Below are 13710 nucleotides of genomic sequence, written 5' to 3' on the forward strand. Positions count from 1 at the left end.
CATTCCAGAAATGATAAATGCCACAGTACAGCAATAGCTATCACCCCAGAAACCACATACTACATTCAGAGCCGGGAGCAGTACAGTACAGCTGATAAGTACTTGCCACTCCTAGGTTCTCTACCTGGGGCCATTCTGCTCTGTGTCCTTAACCCAGTGTCAGCACACAAAGTGGAGTGTCAGGAAAGAACCCCGGAGCAGTGAGGACTTCTCAGCTGTACTTACTGCTCGTCCTTCTGCACTAATAAACACTTCCATCAGTTATGGAAGTGCTCATTGGACTGTCAGCAGGGTGTGAACTGCAATGGTTTGACAGGCTGCCTGTGGCCCATTGACACGGGTTGTGAATCCTTCTTCTAGGCTTTCAGTTGTGATGAATGTTGCACTTTATGTACATGCTCAGCAGTGAAGCTCCTCCACCAAAGACTGTGGAACTGTCAATGTTAGGGAATTAGGGAGAGTCGAAGTTGGAAGTTTGGCTTACCAATTCCATAGCCCTGGCTCTGGGTGTTTCCAGTATTAGTAGTTGTCTTCTCTGGGCGTCCTCAGTATTATTAGTTTGCTCTGGGTCTCCAGTATTATCATTGTCTAGTATGGGTAGTCTCCAGTATTATTTCTCTGAGATCCTCACTATTTTGGTATGCTTGCAGTATTTGGTTGCTGGGGCGGTAGTTATAATTTCTGGGGTGACATTTTGTGCTGTACTGTGGTTGTTGGTGCATCTAGTGTGCTGGTTACTGGTTCAGCCCCTTACAGCTGAACAGTATGACAATATTTGTCGTTCACCCTTCTCTTAAAGGACACCTGTCATCAGGTCTGTGTCACTAGTCCTGTCACTACTACCTGTTGGAGCAGCTCACAAGGATCCATCGGAGCCTTTATCTAGTTATTTCATACATTATTCATTGTAAATTCTATTTTTTATCATGTAAATGAGGCTGGTCACATGGTCAGAGGCAGTGATGTCACCCCTGTTATCCCTCCCCTCTCCTCCCCCTGCTCATGTCTGTGTGTAATGTATAGTAAAGCATGGCTAGTGTGTGTGCTGCATCTGCTGACATGCTGCATCCTCCTAATATACAGGTGAGAGACACAGACATCAGCTACACATGAATCTGACATGTTCTGCTGTAACATGGCTGCCTGGAGCTGCTGTATCTCTCATAAACACACACACATGCACACACAGGCTGCAGGGGGCGTGGCCAGCAGCACCAGGAAGCACATCATTATACAGCCTCACATCATTATACAGGCTGTCAGTCAAGCACTGGGGGTGTGGCTGTGCCTCCCACTCATGAATAGAGTGGACAGCTTGAATATGCTAATGCCTCATTGGACATCTCACAGGTCATTTGCATACAGCTTTAGGATCTCATTGCTTAGGTTTACAGGCATGTAGAGGGACAATGAAGGGATAGAGGCAATGCTCTCTAATGGCAGTTTATGAAAATATATTTAGTTTAGGGGGTTATTTTGCATGACGGGTTCTCTTTAAATCCTTAGATCAGGAACAGGACAGACATTTAAGGAAATTTCAGGATTTGTATAATTTATTATATATGGAGGGGATATATACCAGGGCTGTGGAGTCTGACTCCATATCCCTGGTACCACGGATGCTTCTTTACACAGGCGTTTTTCAAATGCTTGATGTGCGGTAATTGCAGGCAACTGTGTCTCTTGGAATTTGTAAAAACGCAGTCATCTTGTTCTCCCTGCTGTTTGTGCAAGTAATTGCATGCGTTTCAAAACGCAGACCACAAACGCAAGCATTTTCAAAAACGCTACTGCTTTGAAAAGTGCAATGAAAACGCACCTCAAAAAAACACAGGGGAGAAAACGCCAAGTTAAGACATTTTAACATAAAACCCATTGAAAACCCATTTCCAATTTGCAAATATGATGTGTTTTTCAAGGATGCAAAAACGCAATGAAAAAAAAACGCACCACAGCTAGCTCAGGGGGGACTGAGAATTTGAGATAAAGCCTATAGAGGGAAAACTACTTACACATTTTTTTTAGAATGTATGACATACAATTATTGCACTCATAAAAAGTCAACTAAAGGATTAGATGCGCCGATGTGTGACCACACACCAGCTGTGATTGTTTCATAGTCTCTTACACAATATCATTTGGCACCGTACAATTGTGTATCAGAACAAGAATGGCCAGAAGGAGGATGTGTTTATGTTTTCTTAAGTTAATTGAGGTCATGATTTGCTAACAATGTTTCCTTATTTTGTCGATGTATAATAGAGAAACACCCTTTTACGAATAAAACAAGTAAATGACATGCCGTATGAGGGTTTGTCATCTGCGGGACAAGTTGTACTTCCTACTGTCCCCGTTTAATATTCTGTGATATCTACAGGGGGGCCAGGAACAAAACAAAAAAATCAGAATGTGGCAGAAATGACAAAAAAAAATAAGTTTTTACTGCTTTCCCTTCAGGGTCAACACACCATTGAAACACATTTATATACAGTAAATGCGTTATGTCTTACTGAATTATTTGCTAACAGTGTCACTTTTTCATACTTTGGTGTATGGAGCTGTGCGAGGTCTTATTTTTTGCAGGATTTTTTTAAAATATATTTTTATATCCACAACATATAAATGTACAATGTCCTCTTTCTCTATGTATGGACTGATAAATGAACGGAGTTACCTTTTATGTTAAAATGGGAAGAGGATTTGCAGGTTGCTCTACAGATTGAAAGATGGAGGGTCTGCGGAGACATATTGGGGCACTTTTACTTACAGGGACACCAGACTTTACTGAAAGTACATTGTCCATCTATAATGCTGCGTGTGGCTATTCACTAAATCATGAATTTCGGACCTACTCAGGTCCGAAAGAGTTCACCAACTTTTTTGTGGTGCATTTTAATCATAAGGCTTGTGTCACAATTTAAAAGTTAAACGCGCTCGGTCTGAATCAGTTGGATCGTCAGACGTCATGCCCCGTAATTTGAGTCGCATGTAAGCCAACGCAGCTGCTCCACAAAAAGGGTCATGTGCACCACAATCGTGCAACTTATTAAATACCTGTGCAAGTCGTTTTAGCCCCGAAAAAGGAGCACAGTCCAACTAAAGTACGCAGCGCAACCCCTAGTAAATGAGCCCCATTGAGTAGGGGTCACTGGCAAGTCTCCCTTGTAGAGACAACTCTTAAGATATTACTTAAAGGGGTATTCTTGTCTGGGCATTCACATTTAGTTTCATAAATCTCCCATTTATATACATTTCTTCAATTAGATGTCACTGTATATACTTGTGTATAAGCCGAGTTTTTCAGCACAAAAAAATGTGCTGAAAAACCTCACCTCGGCTTATGCACAAGTCAATTAAAAAATAAAAAACTTAATACTCACCCTCCGGTGTGTCCGGATCCTTGGCGCGGCTCCCTATCTTCGAAGCGAGGCTTCCGATCTTCGCACGGTTCCCGGCAGCTCCTCTTCTCTCTTCTTTCTTCTCTAGTCAGCAGAGTCCATGTGCACACTATGATGCGCCAGCAGGTCGCATGGACGTGAGTCTGCCGGCTAAAGAAGACAGAAGCAGACGGGGACCGGGAGCCGCGCCGAGGATTGGGGTTGAGTATTAAGTTTTTTATTTTTAATATGCTTGGCAGGGGGCTGGCTGTATACTACATGGGGGCTGGCTGCATGCTGTATGGGGGCTGACTGTATACTACTTGGGGCTGGCTGTATACTACATGGGGCTGGGTGTATACCACTTGGGGCTGGCTGTGTACTACTTGGGGCTGGCTGTATCCTACTTGGGGCTGGCTGTATCCTACTTGGGGCTGGCTGTATACTACTTGGGGCTGGCTGTATACTACTTGGGGCTGGCTGTATACTACTTGGGGCTGTCTGTATACTAGTTGTGGCTGGCTGTATACTAGTTGTGGCTGGCTGTATACTAGTTGGGCTGGCTGTATACTACAGGGGGCTGGCTGGCTGTATACTACACCCTCAGCTTATACTCAAGTCAATAGATTTTCCCAGTTTTTGGTGGTAAAATTATTGGTCTTGGCTTATATTCGGGTCGGCTTATACTCGAGTATATACGGGTATTAAAAAAATGTACCTGTGTAAAGATAATTTCTCATAAATGTAGTCTTATTGTCCCTTAGAAACAAGACTGTGTCCTTGGATATGGCCACCTCTGCTGGAGGGATTGCACAAAGAATCAAAAAGTTTCTATTAAATGTCCGAGAGTTACTGTATATCCTACAGCCGTCCTCTGGTAATGTAGTATGGTAGTATATGGTAGGATCGATCAGACAACATAGGGTTAAAAAAAATAGTAAAAATAAAAAAAATTATAATAAAAAAACATAAAAATTCAAATCACCTCTGTCACGTGCACCCGTGCCCCTCTCTGCTGCCCCGGTCCCGCTCCCTCGCACTCACCTCTCCTGGCTCCCGCTCCTGTTCGGACTAGGTCCCGCGCGCAGCAGTGTCTCCAGATTCAAAGGGCCAGTGCACAGGTGATTGGCGCTGGCCACTTCCTGTTCTATATTTAACCCAATGGCTCCCATCATTCCCTGCCGGATCTTTGTGTGTACTCCTTGGTGAAAGCTCCCCTGCAATATTTTGCTTGGCCCCTGTTTTTCAAAGACCTGCCCAGCTTCCGGTCCTCCCTGCTGCTGAGGAACCCAGACGAGTGGATAGATCCTGGCTTTCTCCGCAAGAACGTTCCCGGCGTCGGCTGGAGAACCTCTGCCTATATTGTGCCTCTCCTGGACATCTTCTCAAGATGTGTCCCGTTTGTCCCCAGCATCTGGGAGGACGTTCTCACCTAGGATTTATAGGGGAGTCGTCCCTGAGTGAGAGAGAGGCTTCTCCAAGATTGAACATTCCCGTATTGCTCGGCTCTGGTTCTGGTTACCTGGTCCAGGTTTCTGCTTTCCTGGATTTAGGCTCTACAGCGAACTTTTCGGATGCTGCCCTGGTCTCTCAGCATCACTTCCCGGTGGTTCGTCTCGAAAAGCCATTGTCTATTGCCTCTGTCAGCGGCCAGATTCTCTCCGTACGCATGGTCATCTGGGCAGATTCTCTGGTGGGGCCCGAACTGTTCTTCACGCTGCATGCAGATTCCTCGTCTGCTACCTGTCAGGATTTAGACTCTCAAGTCTCTGGAGGGTCTTCCAGCTTGTTATCGGGACTTTTCTGATCCAAGAACAGGCGGAGATTCTGCCACCACATCGTCCCTATGATTGCCCTGTGGATCTTCTTCCGGGCGCCACTCCTCCCAGAGGTCGTGTCTATTCTCTCTCTGTACCTGAGACTGTAGCCATGTCTAACTACATCAAGGAGAATCTGCAGAAGTTTTTCATAGTTAAGTCCTCTTCTCCGGCTGGCGCAGGTTTCTTCTTCCTTACCAAGAAGGACGGCTCCGTATGTCCCTGTATAGACTATTGTGGGCTGAACAAGATCACGGTAAAAAAACGCTACCCCCTGCCATTGATTATGGAACTCTTTGATCGCCTGCATGGTTCTAAGGTGTTCTCCAAGCTGGACCTCCGTGGTGCTTACAATCTCATCCAGATCTGCAAAGGTGACGAGTGAAAGACGGCGGTTAACACCCGTGACGGGCACTTTGAGTATTTAGTAATGCCCTTTGGACTGTGTAATGCCCCTGCTGTATTTCAGGAGATTGTGAACGACATTTTTCGGGACCTTCTTTATACATGTGTCGTGGTCTACTTTAGATGACATCTTAGTGTACTCTCTAGACCTTGAGTCCCACCAGGTACACGTACGACAAGTCCTTGGTCAACTTACTGCCAATCACCTCTACGCCAAGTTAGAAAAATGCCAGTTTCACCAGCATTCCAGTCCTCGGTTACACAATTTTCGACAAAGGCCTCCAGATCGACCCCGCGAAACTGTCTGCAGTTCTTCAGTGGCCATGCCCAGAGGGCCTCCGAGCCATACAGAGATTCCTGGGGTTTGCGAACTATTACCGGCAGTTTATTCCCCATTTCTCCACTCTGGTGTCTCCCATCGTGACGCTCACCAAGAAGGGTGCCTATCCACGTGCCTGGTCTCTGGCTGCTGAAATGGCCTTCTCCAAGTTGAAGTCCGCTTTTACCATGGCTCCGGTGCTCACTAGGCCAGATACGAACAAACCCTTTCTTCTGGAGGTGGATGCTTCCTCCGTAGCAGCTGGAGCGGTGTTCACCCAGAAAGGGCCCAAGGGGAGAACTTTGACATGCGGCTTCTTTTCCAAGACTTTTTCCCCAGCTGAGAGAAATTACTCTATTGGAAACAGAGAAATGTTGGCCATCAAACTTGCTCTAGAAGAATGGCGGTATCTTCTGGAGGGAGCTCTCCATCCCGTTTGGGTGTATACTGACCACAAGAATTTACTGTACCTCCAGACAGCCCAGTGCCTGAATCCCAGGCAAGCCCGGTGGTCATTGTTCTTCTCCTGCTTTGACCTACTGATTCATTTTCGTCCGGCAGACAAGAATGTCAAGGCTGATGCTCTGTCCCGTTCTTCGGATGTTGTTGGAGATGAACCAGCTCCTCGGCACATAATTTCTCCTGACCAGCTTTTTGTTGCAGCTCCGGTGGACCTTCGGCAGCTACCTCCTGGCAAGACGTATGTTAGACCTGCTCTCCGGAAGAGGATTCTGTCTTGGGGACATTCTTCTGGCTGGACACCCTGAGGTGCAACGCTCCGTGGCCCTCATCTCCCACTACTACTGGTGGCCAGGCCTGGTCAAAGATGTTTGGGAGTTTGTGGGATCCTGCTCCTCCTGTGCCCGCAATAAAGCCTCTCGTCTCAAACCGGCTGGAGTGTTACTCCCGTTGCCGATAGTCAGTCCCCCGTGGTCTCACGTGGCAATGGACTTTGTCACCGATCTGCCTGTCTCCTCGGACAATACTGTCATCTGGGTGGTGACAGACCGGTTTTCCAAAATGTCCCATTTTGTTCCCCTTCCAGGTCTGGCAGGTTTGTTCTTCAAACATATCTTCCGGCTGCATGGTCTTCCGCTACACATTGGGGCAGATTTATCAAGTGTCTGAAAGTCTGAATATTTCTAGTTGCCCATGGCAACCAATCACACCTCAGCTTTCATTTTACCAGTTCTCATGAATATTTTAAAGCTGAGGTGTGATTAGTTGCCATGGGCAACGAGAAATATTCTGACTTTCAGACACTTGATAAATCTGCCCCATTGTGTCCTATCAAGGAGTCCAGTTTGTGTCAAAGTTCTGGCGTTCTTTATGTAACCAGCTGCAGGTCATCTTTGACTTTTCTTCTGCTTACCACCCTCAGTCGAATGGTCAAGTAGAGAGGGTGAACCAGACTTTGGGCTGCTACCTGCGCCACTTCATCTCAGCCCGTCAAGACAACTGGGCTGACCTTCTACCTTGGGCTGAGTTCTCTCTTACAATTCCCTGGACTCGGGATCTACTGGTTTGGCTCCGTTTTTTGTGGTCTATGGAGGCATATGCTCGCCCTCCTCTCCTGCTGTCTACTCCCTCTGTTGTCCCTGCGGTGGAGGATCTGGTGCAGGACCTCAAGGCTATTTGGGACCCGACCTGCCAGTCCCTTCTACGAGCTAAGGACCGTACCAAGACCCAGGCTGCTAAGAGACGTCGAGCTCCTCCTGTCTCCTCTCTTGGTGACAAGGTGTGGGTGTCCTCCAGATACGTCCGGCTTAAGATACCCAGCTACAAATTTGGGCCCTGGTTCCTTGGTCCCTTTGAGGTAATAAAACCCATCAATCAAGTGGCCTACAAGCTTCGCTTCCTCCATCAATGCGCATCCCGAACTCCTTCCATGTGTCCCTTCAGAAGTCAGTCGTCTTGAACTGCTTCACCCAGCAATCCCCTCCTCCAGCCCCTGAGGCGGATTCTCCGGATGTATATGAAGTCAAGGAGGTTCTGGACATGAAGTTCGTCAGGGGTAAGCGGTTCTTCCTTGTATATTGGAAGAGGTTCGGGCCTGAGGAGAGATCCTGGGGGCCTGAAGAGAATATTTTTGATCGGACTCTCCTCCAGAGGTTTCTTGGGACCAAGAAGAAGAGGGGGAGGCCAAAGGGGGAGGGGTACTGTCACGGGCACCCCTGCAATCCATACCACGGATCGCGGGTGCCCCCTTGCCCCTCTCCGCTGCCCCGGTCCCGCTCCTGTGCACTCACCTCTCCTGGCTCTCGTTCCCGTCTGGACTAGGTCCCGCACGCGGCCACTCTCCCTAGGGCGCGCGCGTGGCAGTGTCTCCAGATTTAAAGGGCCAGCGCACAGGTGATTGGCGCTGGCCACTTCCTGTTCTATATTTAACCCAATGGCTCCTATCATTCCCTGCCGGATCTTTGTGTGTACTCCATGGTGAAAGCTCTCCTGTGATATTCCTGCGTTACCAGAGACCCTCCGTGTTGCCATGTTACCTGAGTCCCTCCGTGTTGCTCTGTTTCTGTGTCCCGTATGCCTGTCCTCCCGGCCTGGACCCCCCGTTGCTGACCCCGGATTTGGACTTGACCTTGCATCTCTGCCGCCTGCCCTGACTTTCTGCTTGGACCTGACACCAAGACTGTCTTCCGCTAAGGTACCTCGAGCTCGGCTGCCACCGCGGGCTAGTCTCACCTGTGGAACGACCTGGTGGTATCCTGCCGCTGCGAGTCCATCCCGCTTTGTGGCAAGCTCTGGTCAAAACCAGGTGCCACTTAGACTCCGGTCCCAGGTGTCGGCTAGCACCACCTCCCGCGGTGGTCCAGAGGATCCACTGATCCTAACAACCCCCTTGCCCTAAAACTGATATAAATATAAATAAACAGTGAATATTATAAATACATTAGGTATTGACGCATCCAAAAATGCCCGATCTATCAAAATATAATAACGTTTTTTCACTGTGTTTAACCCAGTAATAGAAAATAGCGCCCAAATTCGAAAATGGCACTTTTTTGCCATTTTAAAAAATATACAAAATTCTATAAAAAGTGATCAAAAGGTTGTACAGTCCTAAAAATGATAACATTGTAAGCATCGACACCTTCCAAAGCTCTGTATACCAAAGTATAAAAAAGTTGTTAGCGCCAGAAGACGGCAAAATCCCCCAAAACATTTTTTGTATAGGTGGTTTTTCTTTTTGTAAACGTATAAAAGTTGTAAAATCCAAGCCCACAAGAATACGGCGCAAATGCGTTTTTTTTTTACCAATTTCACTGCATTTGGAATTTTTTTCCCGCTTCCCAGTACACGGCATGGAATATTAAATACCACAATTTTGAAGTGTATTTTGTTATGCAGAAAATAAGCCATAACACAGCTCTATACATGGAAAAATAAAAGATTGACGCAAAAACAAAAAAGGGCATTGGCGGGAAGGGGTTGATAAGGCTAATGCTGGGGCTTGTGGGATTATATGTTTTTCTAATATATAGATTAAGTAAAATGGTTCTTTCCAGAAAGGTCTAATTTTTGGGCAGGACCACCACATAAGTTCCATATTTCCTGCTTCCCCGCATTGTCTTCAACATTTGTATGAAGCTTTTGGATTATTTTGGATTAGCTTGGTTGGTACTTGATACCAGTATAAATGTACCTTCTTCTTTAGCTCTTCGATATGACCTACTGTCAGGCTTGCGGGTTGTGGATCCATTGGACCACTGCAGACGATGACTCAAGCCACTACCTGGGACCGGAGTCTAAGTGGTACCCGCTTTTCACCAGAGCCCGCCACAAAGCAGGCTAGACAAGCTGCGGCGTGGTATCACCAGGTCGTTCCTCAGGCGTGACTTGTCTGCAGTGGCGGCCAAGGTTGAGGTACAAGAACGGCAATCAATCTCGTGGTCAAAGTCCAGGCACAGGGTCAGGGCAGGCAGCAGAGATGCAACGTCAGGGTTCAATCTGGGGACAGCAACAGGAGGTCCAAGCAGAGGGGTACGGGAAGACAGCACACAGGACAGCAGCACGGAGGATCACTGGTACAAGGAAACATGGAGGAGCTCAGGTAACACAGGAACACGGAGGGACACAGGAACGCATGAGACACAGGAACGCAGGCTAATCACAGTAAAGCTTTCTCTCAGGCTGTGAGGCACAAAGATCCGGCAGGGCTTGCAGGAAGAGGCAGGCTTATGTAGATTTTGGCAATATGGCCAGCGCCAATTAATGGCGCGCTAGCCCTTTAAATCTTGAAAAGCAGCCGGGGACGCGCGCGGACCGCGGAAGGGAGCGAGCCGGGAGCCGGACCAGGTGAGACATGCTGGCGGGGGCTGGGCAGCACGGGTGAGCGCGATATGGGTCGCGGGACCACCCATGACACCTATATAGTGTGTAGCATGTTTTCATTTTGCCCACACACTTTTCCATTGTATTATCAAAAACTTTTACTTCAAATCCTTCTCTTATTTCTATCAATTCAATCAGGGGAAGGGAGCCTATGGCTCTAGAGCCAGATGTGTCTTTTCTGATGGCTGCATCTGGCTCGCAGACAAATCTTTAATAAATAGCATTCGGGCTGTGAGTGTCTTAGTCACACACAGCGCTAATCATGTAGGGTTTACATCTACGGCAAAAATAAGCCTAAATAGACTGTAACGCAAAAGATGGCAGTAAAACATGATGCGGGCATTTATATACACAGGGTCCGTTAGATGTACTGAAAGCTAAAGAAGTGCGTATAGTCCGTAAATGAGGGTATCCCAAGGTGTTGATTTGTCATGTCCATTGTTCAACCACCAGGGGATCTATAGAAAAAAGGAAATAACAAAATGAGTAAAAATAGTAACATAAATACATAACATCCTTATAACGAAGTAAATGATATATTTAATATAGCTGGTGGAGATCCATAGGACATTCTTCAGATCAAAGGGCTCAGGTCAAAATCAATGTTCATCCCGGTAGAATGTAGTGTCTGTAGACGGTAGATCCACTCAGTTTCCCGTTTTTTAAGTAGACGTTGTCTATCTCCTCCCCGTCTTAATGGTGGGATGTGGTCAGTGATGGCAATTTTGAGTTGGGAAATGTCATGACCTGCTTCCCTAAAATGTCAGGGTACAGGTAATTCTATTTTATTGGTATTGATGGATGATCTGTGATTGATAAACCTAAGTCTACATTCCGTTGTGGTTTCACCTACGTACAGTTTTGGGCATGGACATATTAGAACATATATAACAAAATCAGTTCTACACGTCATGTGGTGTCTCAATGTATGTGTTCTGCCAGTGGTAGGGTGTGTGACAACATCGCCCTTGACAATATGTTTGCAATTTTCACATTGCAAGCAGGGATACGACCCGGGTTTAAGGGCGGTAGCAATATTTATACCCTTACTGGATCCTATATAACTTTTTACCAATTTGTCTCGTAAGTGCCCGCCCTCCTTCAGCTCTTGGCACCTGAAGGAGGGCGGGTAGAAAGGAGGCGGGAATAATTAACAATCGTAAGCCATCGGCTGATGACGTAGGGGTAGCAACAGAGGGCGAATTTAGATATGTGAGTTCATCGGATTTTTTGCTTAACTAAAGATCGCCGTGCCTAACCAAAGAATGTGCAGGCATCAGGATTAAATAGCATACAGGGTGGTGTGCTCTGTGATTTCATTATGCGAGCAGTGGTAGGTTTCCTTTAAAATTTGTAATGAAATTTCTCCCAGAGGCACCCCACATGTGGAGGTTACCTGTTGTATGGGCGCACAGTGAGGCACAGAAGGGAAGGAGCACCCTGCAGCTGCCAGTATTGCCCTATGGAATTTAGTGGGTCCACCGAAAACACTGCAGGGGGCGCAAATCAAGCAGGGAATCTCCCTGCAGCCATATAAATGCCTAGGTCACACTGACCCCAGAATTTAAAGGGTTGAGACCCGCTATCAGAGCCCACTCTGACAGCAGGTTTTACACAGGGATATCAGCGGTAGATTTCCACGGACACCCCTTGCTTCACAATGCTGATTCAGCTCAGATGGTGAGATCCTCGCCATACTATTACGACGTGAAGCACTATTACGGAAGTTGTGGAAAGGCGCAGGTGCTATATGGTGAGGGCTCAAGGGCTGAGCCTTCTTCATGCAGAGGTGCGGCTTGCTGCATATTGCTAATACCTGCGGTCGATGCTAGCACAGATTGCGGATATTAACTCTGCTGATTCCGCTGGCAGCATTTAAAAGACGGCGACACATGGGTTCTCATCATCGCTCCCCGGAGCAGCTATCGGTTTCCATGACAGCCTGTCTGGTTTCTGCAGTTTGTTACAATGAGCCAATATACAGTGTAAAAGTGCCATAGACTGCAATACAGTAGTATATCACATAAAAATGTAATAAAATGTGATCAAAAGGCCGTACAGTCCTCAAAAAAGTACAAAGGCAATGTCGGCTCATTTCGAAAAAAAAAAAATGACACCTCACACAAAAGTATGAAAAAGTTATTAGCGTCAGAAGATGGAGAAAATGTAATTTTCTTTCTGTACACATTTGTTTCATTTTTGAAAATGTATTAAAACACAATAAAACCGTTATAAATTTGGTATCACCGTGATCGCACCGAACCAAAGTATAAAGTAGAGGTGTTATTTGGAGCGCAGAGTGAAAGTCGTAAAAACTGAGCCCACAAGAAAGTGAGGCAAATGAGTTTTTAGCCTATTTCACCACATTTGGAATTTTTTTTCCAGCTTCCCAGTACTCGGCATGGAATAATAAAGTCACTGAGCATTAAAATTTGTTACGCAGAAAATATGCCCTCACACTCCTCTGTACACGGAAAAATAAAAAAGTGGATTTTTGATGGTGGAGAGCGAGAAATGAGTGAAAAAAAAGCCCTGCGTCCTTAAGGGGTTTAGCAAATCTCCTCTCCTCAGCCGTTTTCATACATTTCAAAAAGCAACGTAAGAATGCAGCCTCAGGCCATATTCCAACGTTGCGTTCTTGATGCACTGAAACCGCATTTTATCAGCTAAAAGCAATTGTCTTCTCCACCCTTGAAAAACACATTCTGGGCGCGTTCACATATTGCGTTTTTGTCGCATTCCAAAGGCTTCAACTCTCATTTACTAAGGGCCCCGCGGACTGCACTTTCGTCCGACATCCCGACAATTTCCATTTTGCACTGCTGTGACAGGGATTTAAAAGGGGTTTTTGGCACATGCGATCTGATTTTGGCGAAATTGCGCCGGCTTTCATGCGACACAAAACGGGGGGCGTGCTGTCAGACAATCTGATGGATTCGGACACACCGCAGGATGGTGATGGGAAACGAGAGGAATTCCAGCGGACCTGAGCGGGGAAGCGACAGATGCCGGAAATCGCATGCAAGATCGGGCTGGGTAAGTAAATGTGCCCCAATGTAACCTCAGCAAAGCAGGCCGAAAAGACTTGCATTTAAATAAATGAGGAATGGGAGCATCTTTTTCAAACGCAATGTGTGGACGTGGTGATGTAAATGCTATGTAAACGGAACGTGTGAACCAGCCCTACAGAGTTGTACTGGTATAGATATTATTTAAGGCTTATGGGCGCTATCATGACTACAAGGCATCTTTCTGATCCTCAGTAACCTCGTCCCCGTGGTGTAGGCAGAGAGGCGGCAGCTCAGGGCTGATCCGGAGGAGGCGGCTGACAGGTAGGTGCCGGTGACTAATCACGATGACAAGTCCTCCCCCTCCCTCAGCTTCTTATAAGAGACAGGGAATAACCTCCGTCCTCCTGTCCTACGGCTCCGCCATCTCTTGGTAAGTTGTG

At 46.7% G+C, this 13710-nt stretch overlaps 1 protein-coding gene across 2 annotated transcripts in view; it reads left to right on the forward strand.

Moving 5' to 3' along the window:
- The first annotated feature begins 13464 nt into the window (after nucleotides 1-13464).
- IDE (insulin degrading enzyme) overlaps nucleotides 13465-13710 on the forward strand; it is a 48846-nt gene continuing 48600 nt past the window's right edge. The window contains exon 1 of one of the 2 annotated variants that reach the window (XM_072131013.1): nucleotides 13465-13591. The gene's annotated coding sequence lies outside the window, so the exon portion shown is untranslated. The other variant, XM_072131012.1, reaches the window with a different exon arrangement.

This window comes from Engystomops pustulosus, chromosome 11 (genome assembly GCF_040894005.1).
Source record: "Engystomops pustulosus chromosome 11, aEngPut4.maternal, whole genome shotgun sequence".
NCBI classification, from domain to species: domain Eukaryota; kingdom Metazoa; phylum Chordata; class Amphibia; order Anura; family Leptodactylidae; genus Engystomops; species Engystomops pustulosus.